The sequence below is a fragment of the Antechinus flavipes genome, chromosome 3 (assembly GCF_016432865.1).
Source record: "Antechinus flavipes isolate AdamAnt ecotype Samford, QLD, Australia chromosome 3, AdamAnt_v2, whole genome shotgun sequence".
In the NCBI taxonomy this organism is placed as follows: Eukaryota; Metazoa; Chordata; class Mammalia; order Dasyuromorphia; family Dasyuridae; genus Antechinus; species Antechinus flavipes.
This window is the reverse complement of record NC_067400.1, coordinates 84155827-84162551: the sequence shown is the minus strand read 5'-3', so window position 1 is coordinate 84162551 and position 6725 is coordinate 84155827. Positions and strand designations below refer to the sequence as shown.

The 6725-nt window shown below is 38.9% G+C and overlaps 1 protein-coding gene across 2 annotated transcripts in view; it reads left to right on the top strand.

Annotated features, from left to right (window-relative positions):
• The first annotated feature begins 4400 nt into the window (after positions 1-4400).
• The window catches only part of CASP8 (caspase 8), a 66444-nt gene continuing 64119 nt past the window's right edge, over positions 4401-6725 (top strand). The window contains exon 1 of one of the 2 annotated variants that reach the window (XM_051983790.1): positions 4401-4716. The gene's annotated coding sequence lies outside the window, so the exon portion shown is untranslated. The remainder of the gene's footprint in view (positions 4717-6725) is intronic. The other variant, XM_051983789.1, reaches the window with a different exon arrangement.

The following is a 6725-nucleotide window of genomic DNA, read 5'->3' as shown; positions in this document are numbered from 1 at the left end:
CACAACAACCCTAGGAGGTGGATGCTATTATCCTTACTTTACAGATGAGGAAATTGAGGTAGAGGGAGGTGAAGTAACTTGCTAAGAGGCACAACAGTAAGTGTTTAAGCCTGAATTTGAAATCAGGTTTCAGAAGTAGGTGGTGGTTGGTTGGTTGCTGTCCTTTGTTCTCAAAGAGGACCAAAAATGATATTTCTGTGTTAGAATCAAGCTATAGTGTGTCCAACTGTGGCTGATCAGACCAATAAATACCTGGAATGCACAGTCACAGTTCAGGCACACATAGTCTATATAAACATTTGAAATGGCTTCTCTAATTTTGCATGTCTCATTTCTTCTGGGCTAATTCAATTCTGCTTTGCTCATAGAACACAACATCTTCTCTGAAGATGGCATGCCATGTTGGGTAGTCCTGTGCCAGTATCTCCCATGTCACACAATCAGTTCTGGGGAGAGACCTTGAGAATATCCTTGTGTTTTTTTTCTGACCACCTTATGTGTGCTTGCCCTGTGTGAGTGCTCCATAAAACATTTTTGGCTAAGCCAACAGAATTGTGCTTTCTGCAGTAAAATTGGAATACTTGATAATTTAGTTTAAGAAAAGTTTGTGTCTGATATCTTATCCCTCCAGCTGATCTTCAGACCCTTCCTAAGATAATTCAGTGGAAGTGATTCAGTTTCCTGGCATGGTGCTGGCATACTGTCCAGGTTTCACAAACATACAACAACTAGATCAACATCATATCTCTGTAGACTTTCAATTTGGTAGTCAGTTCAATCCCTCTCCTCTCCCACACTTTCTTTTAGAGACCTCTGGAGAAAGAGCGGTGGACTTGGACTTAGGCTCCTTGAACTCTGTCTTTTTATGACCATACTCCTGAGACCTAGGAAATATAAGTTTTGGTTTAGGTTTGCTTCATGCCCAAGATATCTAAAAAAGAGGCAGATGTACAATGGTAATAAATCAGGTGTAGGACAGCTATTTTTTTTTCCTTTATATAAAAAAGAAACTTGATATGCTTACCAGATTGGTGGAGAGAGAAGTCTAGAAAACAGGAGCACTCTTTTTAAAAATACTGAATGGCTGACTTTCTGCCTGAATAGCCATAAATTGAGGTTGGCCCTGACACTTTGCTGTCTGACCTGGAAAGCAATTTGTCTAAGGCAGGGCTGCATCCAATGTACTGTAATTTCTGGGTTTGGTTTGGCTATTGTGTTGAGATAGGGTCAAAATTCTTCATATGTGGTGTGAGAAAGGAAAACTACGAGAGACAAAAATAATCAATGTATTAATTAGATTAGCTAATAATCAATAAATTGCTGGCCAATAGTTTTGATATCCAAAAATTCAAAAGGAGGCTCTGAATCACTTTAATTCTCTTCTGAAAGAGAATTCCTAGCAAATGAATCTCAACCCTGATTGGTGGACATTTAATGAGGAGCTGAGCTTATAAAAACCTTCAGCTCCTTCTGTTGAGAAGTAGCTTGATCATGAGACTCAGTAACCTCAAAGCTATTTCCATCTCACTCTCTCTAAATAGTTTTCTACTTCATGAGATGAGTTGCCCTAAACTCTAATGGAGGGTATTAAGGATACAGGGCTCTTCTCCCAGGCAAAGGTTCTTCCAAATTGGTTTATGTTCATATTCTAAACAGAAAATAGGTCTCCCAATTGGGTGGGGGGTACTGCCCACCTAGTTAAGGAGCATGTGCTTTGGGGACTATCTCATGTGCAATCTCATCACTCAACCATTACCTTTAGAGACTGATCCTCATATTAATAATCAATTATTAAATTAGGACCAGGATTTTTTCAGAAGCCTGTAGGTTATTCAGTCTCTGAAGGACATTGCAGAGATGAGATAATGAGATCAAACTACCTCCCTCCCCAATTTTGTTCAGATTTCACCCAACCTTGCATGCACTTTAATCTAAAGTGAAGAAGACCATAGTGTTTTACACAGGTATGGAATTTTTGGATTAGATTGCCCAGATCTGGGCAATTTAAAAGTTAATGACAAAATCCAAGTTATATTCCCCCAGCCCCTTGTTAGAATAGGTCTACCTCTCATTCTAATATTCATTCTTTTTGATTAATTGTTAACCAAGAGTTGTTTGCCATCCTGAGGAACACCCACTCTTTCAAGAGCAAATAAACTGTAAGCCTACTGCTATGACTAGTCTCTGATTTTGGAGAGTGTATTGATTCATTTTTATTGGCAATATGCTAATATTCTGGCCATTATGTTAGTATTATTAATATTAATAACTATACAATAAAATGGTATTATAGTATAATTGTATATTATAATAATATAACAAGCATTATTAATAATATGCTTGTCTCTTGAATTTGTCTCTTGAAATTGTCTCTTGAACTTTTAAAAGTCACAGAAGTTGGGCCTTAACAGAAATAAAAAACAGAGACAGACAGACTGAGAGACAGAGAAAAAAAGAGAGACTCAGACAGATAGAGATAGAAACAAAGGGAGAGACAGAGAGAGAGGGAGAGAGAGAGAGGGAGAGAGTTGGGAAGGAAGGAAGGAAACAAGCATTTATTAAATGCCTACTATGTACTAAGCATTGTGCTAAGTGCTGTGCAAATATCATCTTATTTTTTTTTTTTTTTTACAAATGAGGAAACTATGATAGATAAGGATTTAGTAACTAGCTCAGAGTTATCCAACTAATAAAATGTTAAGATGGAATTTGTACTCAGGCCTTCCTTTCCCCAGACCAACACTTTATTTACTGCACTATCTAGCTGGAGGTACGACATACAATGTAATCAGTAGCAGAAAGATGCATGATGTAAGGAATATCATTATGAAGGATGTCAGTGCCAGAAGACAGAAGGAATGAGAAAGAAAGAGGTTTAACATGAAAAGAAATTTATTAATTATGGAGCAAGCATTCCAGAGAATATAGTAGAACAGGACTGATACTTTTGGAGAAGGATCCAGACAGGAATAATTAGGCTTATACATGAGTCTAAATATAGGTTTGTATTGTGTGTATTCATACAGACATGTATTTTTATATATGTATGTATGTATGAAAATAATGAGTCTTTACTAGCTTTAGAGATATTTCTTTATCAATGGACAGAAAGGAACAGAGTTTGTACATTAGTGACAAGGGATTCAGAATCATTGGAAGGAATGGGACTATTCTAACCTTGGAAAATTGAGTCCAAGAACAGCAGTGATTGAAGAGATGTCCACTTGGGAAGTAGGTTCAATATTGTTCAATATTTTCCTAGTTATCAATGGAGTTGTGGGTTTGGAGTCTGGAAGTCACTCTGGTTTTTGTTTTTGTCTTTTTTAATTTGGTGAGGTAATTGAGGTTAAGTGACTTGCCCAGAGTCACACAACTAGGAAGTGTTAAGTGTCTGAGGCTGGATTTGAACTCAGATCTTTCTGACTTTAGAACTGGTGCTCTATCCACTGTACCATCTAACTTCCCAGGCAAGTCACTCTGCCTTAGTTCCCTAAACTTTAAAATGAGGATGATAACAGCATCCACCTCAAAAGGTCTTTTGTGAGTATTCAAATGAAATATTTGTTATGTGCTTAGCACAGAGCCTAGCACATAGAAGATGCTTAATAAATGCTCATTCCTCCTTCTTTCCATTCCTTGTTGTGTCCAGTCTCGTGGTGGGTGGTGATGGGTCCCCAAGGGTCCAAGGAAGCTAATCTGAAAGTAGACACAAATTGGTGGAGATAAGGCCCTAGAAGCTCTTTTAGGAAAGAGGAAGTTGTGGTGGAGGAAGAAGAGAAGCAGGTGCGGGAGGGAGAGGCAGAAGAGAAGGAGATATAGCAGGTGAGGAAGGGAGAAGCAGAAAGAAGCTGTAAAAGAGTTCTTTAGGAACTTTATGAGTCATTTCCCCTCCCCATCTTTCTTTTAAAAAATTTTTTTAAGGTTCAGGTTCTTGTAAAAATGATTAAGAATTTAATTTGTCTCTGATCATCTTTTTTTTCAATTCATTGGGGATTTATCAAGTATGAAGGCAAATGCTGGTTTTTCAGGATGCAAACATAAAACAGCTTTTGCTCTTTGGGAGTTGGAATTCTACCCTGCTAGATTGGAGCACGGTGGATTTGAGACTGTGAGGATTCACTAATAAATACTTTTTAAAGGAGAGGAAAAAGAGGAAGAATATATATGGGGAAAAAAAATCCAAACTTAAAATGATCGAAAAAAAGTGAAAATAAATGCAGTGCTTCGCACCCGTGAACCCCATCTCTGACAAGGAATAGGGTGGGAGGGGTGGAGCATCTTTTCATGTTAAAGAAATTTCTTCATCAACCTCCAGTCTTCTGGAGTTATCAGTCCTGAACCAGTGCAGGGGATTTCCCAGATTACATTTTCTAGTAGTGAACTTCACTTTAGTCTCTTAAAACTTCTTCTTAAATCAGGAAATCGTGTCCTGGTCCTTTAAAACAATTTTTTTTAAAAAAGGAAGATTGGGAGGGGAAATGACTCATTCCGTCCATAAAGAATTGTTATCGGAGATTTATTACTGAGAATCGTTTTGTTTGGTTGGGACTCCAGCGCGGGACAGCTTCTGAAGCCAATAATATACCCGGAGCTCAGCCAGTGCTCCAGTCCGGATCTTTTCGAAGTTGCTGACTTGTCTTAACTTTGAAAGAGTGGAGCAAGAGAGACAGAAAGACTGCCTCCCCCACCATTTGAACACGGAAGCGGCTTCTGTCGGTGAGTCCTTACAGTTCAAGGGGGAAAGAAAGATGGGGAGGGAAGGAGAGGGGAACAACCTTTTACTTTTTCACTCAATTAGCACTAGGATTTAAGTGCCTTCTACTGTTCCAGGCACTATGCTAAATGCTAGGGATTTAAAAAAAAAAAAAAAAAAAGCAGAACCAGCTCTCAAAAAGTTCTCAGTCTAGCGGGGCTGGTAACAGATACGCAGAGGATAAATTGAGGGCAGTCTTAGAGGGAAGATGCTACCAATAAAGAGGATCGTTGTAGAAAGTGGAATTTGAGTTGGAACTTGAAGGCGGGGAAATCCAGTTGGGAAAGAAGAGTTCCCTGAATAGAGGACAACTAGTGAAAATGCTTTAAGTTGGCAGGTGCAGTGTTGTGTGTGTTATTTGAACTCAGTCCTTCCTTCGTGAAGAGGACCAAAGACTTCAGGGAAGTGATTTCCTGACTTGTAAGAGAATTGGATTTAAATGAGGCAGAGCTGTGCATCAATCTCACTCTCTCCTCCAGTGGCAAGATATAGATTAGGACGATTGGAGATTGTCCCAGACGCAACAGGCCATTTTTACTGGATTGAAGAGTGAATGGAAAGGAGAGAGGTTACGAAGTTCTAAGAAAATTGGAGAGTACGTGGAGGGGATATAAGAAGTCTGGAAAGATAAAAGGGCCTTCAGATTTTGGCGGGAAGTTGTAGATGTGAGGCAGGTGAGGGGAGAGAGAGAGAGAGACAGAGGCAGATACAAAGGAAGAGAGACAGAGACAGAGACAGAGACAGACACACACACACGGGTGTAAGGGCTGGATTAAATAGATGTAGGAATCTTCAATTTAGAAAAGACAGTGGAGTCCATGGAAGTTGATCACCACCAAGGGAAACAGTATAGAGGAAGAGAAAAGGTCAGGAAAGACGAAGATTGAAAAAAGGACTCTGGATCTGCTTTTAATGGATAATTGGTAAATTTGGAAGAAGCAGCTTCAGGTGAATGAAAAAGACTTTAGAAAGGAGAGAGAAACAAAAGTGAAACTATGGATTGTCTGTCAACAAACGTTTATCTTGTGCCTACTATGTGTTAGGCACTGTGTTAAGTAATGGAGATACAAAAAGGGTTCCTGTTTCTCAAAGAGCTCACAGTAGAAAGGAAGAAGACATATAAAAGGAGAAATAAGATATGAGGTACTGAGTGACAAAAAATGGGAGGGTGGGTTGAAATAGAATGAATACATGACTGATCTGGCAACCTCCTAAAATGGAGTTTCTGGGTGGAACTCAGGATCAGAGGGTTCTATTTCCAATGTGAAGCCTTGGGGTTTCTGGGTGAATGGAGGACAAGACATTGGGCATTGTAGAAAGAGTTCAGGAGACTCAGGAGGGAGGACTGAAGAAGAGGGATGAATGATTTTTGTTTTTACTGATGTGTTTATAGGCAATAGAGAAAAATCCAATAGACGTGAGAGAATGAGAATTAATGGGAATGAAGATGACAGAGGAATGGTTTGCTGGAGAAGACACAATAAAATGAGATTACTTGGGTGTGTAAAAGGTTTGACTTGACAAATAGAAGGGCTACATCTTTATGTGAGGCAGTGATGAAAAAGGATATAGTGGTGAAAGACATCTGAGTGATATGAGATGATATAAGGGAAGAAATGGGGCTTCTCTGTGAATGGCCTCAGTTTTTTTTCAGTGAAGTAGGAGACAGAGTTCTCAGATGAGAAAGTGGGAGGGAGGGAAGCAAAGTGAGGACTGAGAAGAGATGAAAGGAATGATAGAAAATGATGAGCTTATTAGAAGGAATGTTTCTTCCAATACTTTTAAGATCTATTATTTCCTTGATGAGAAGATCCACTCCACCGATGCCAAAAACAATTTATATACTGCTTTCCAGGTGGTCTACCAAAAAGGTGTTGTTACTAAAATAGTCACAAGAAACCCAGATTTCAGCTTTAGAAGATTGGTCTAAAGGTAGGATTAAAAGGAAATAGAAAGACAGTATAGTTTAGTG